Source organism: Tupaia chinensis, unplaced genomic scaffold (assembly GCF_000334495.1).
Source record: "Tupaia chinensis unplaced genomic scaffold, TupChi_1.0 Scaffold144731_1, whole genome shotgun sequence".
Taxonomy (NCBI): Eukaryota; Metazoa; Chordata; class Mammalia; order Scandentia; family Tupaiidae; genus Tupaia; species Tupaia belangeri.
In genome coordinates this window covers 591,080-592,817 of record NW_006204591.1, presented here as the reverse complement: position 1 = coordinate 592,817, position 1,738 = coordinate 591,080, and positions in this window count along the sequence as shown.

The following is a 1,738-nucleotide window of genomic DNA, read 5'->3' as shown; positions in this document are numbered from 1 at the left end:
AAAAAAAAAAAAATTCTTTCTTTTGTGAGTTAAAGAGAGATAGAGAGTACTCCAAACTGGTTCTTAATGTCATAATCCTCCCCCAGCATACTCAGGAACATTTCCAAACATGAATTCAGAACTTTCCGTATGGGTTAGTCTCATAGAGCACCGTGTTTAACCAGTGTGCCACCATCCAAACCTACCTCCCATTTCTGACTAGACAATGAAAGTGCAGCTCAGAGGAGCCAGCAGGTGGCATGATGGTTAAGGCACTGGATCCCACATGACCAACTGCACAGTTCAAGTCTTAGTCCAGACCCAGACCCAGTAGCTTGAAAAAAACACATCAGGCACAATGTGCGTGCATGCCCAAAATCCTAAGAGAAGAACAGAGTAGAAGAGACACCCCTTGTAGGGATGATTTCTTACTTTCCCTCTGCCTCTGTCTCTTTCTGGCAAGCACACACACCCTATAGCAAAAAAGAAAAAGAAACTCAGAAATACTATAGTCAAACAGAGTGGAGAGTTAAAGCTCTATAGGACTAATACCTGTGCTCTATAATCAATAGCAAGAAATCATCCATCATAGCAGAGAACAAGTGAAGTTGGGTAATGATAACATCATCACCAAAGGAAAAGTGTTGAGTTGCCCACTATGGAAATTTATAGCTTTTTAATGCAGAACATTGTATTTTACCTTAAAATGTTTTCCTAAAACTTATACGCTTTAATATGCTATACCTCTATTTATGCGTTCTGCTTTTTCACCAAAGAGACCCAAAACAACATTCACGACTTTTCCTCACATGGCTGCAAAAATCAGCAGAATAGTCTCTCTCTAAAGGCAGCAAATACCTGCTTTTTCCTTGGCAACATAGATATGTTTCCTTAAAAATGAGCCCTGGCTGAAGCTCCAATAGAAAACCAGCCCCTAATAATTCTCTTTCTGAAACATTCTGCAAACTTTTATGGGGGTTGCTTTGGCATGGCCAGTATTTTTTCAGTGGTGTCAAGGTTTTGAGCTTACCTATTCCTATTAAAATTATATATTTTTGCAGTTCCCAATAAAACTCATTGTATGGTATGCTAGAATAAATCTTGAAATCTCCCTGAAGTGCTAGAAACTTTCAGATATATGTCCATTAAATTTTTATTTCTTCGGCAAGTGGTGCGTGTGCCAAAATATGCATTTCATTGCTGAAATAGCCACAAGTCCACAAAGCTGTATTAAAACCATGGAGGAACATTGAGTTGTTTATCAGTAGAATCTATGTCCATTGAGTGGGGAGGAGTTATTCTAGCCTTCCATGGAAATTCCTGAAGTGGTTGTTCACCTGTGTATGTCCCATCTCCCAAACACCCCAGTCAAAATACATTTTCCCAGTTAAAATCATTATTCCAGGAATGGATCATGCTTCTTTTTTCTCCTTAGAATGCCTTGAAGTTTTTGCCATAGTTTCAGATTGCCAATACAATCAGGTTCCTTTTCACCCTTAGCGAATCACAAGACAAAACTAGTAAAAATGCTTTCTATTAATGCCATGATGAATAATTTCTAACTCTAATGTCAAAGGGGCAAGACAAAGAGCCTGTGAGCAAAAGAGATAGAGAGACCGATTTGAGGTTAATATAACTTCCCAGCAGATTAAGCTTGTTAGTGCTTCAGACTATCAGAAGACAGGATGACCAGACCCAGAAGGTAGGAAATTCTGCATCTCTAGGGGTATTAAAGCACAGTCTTGATCAATGGTTTTTA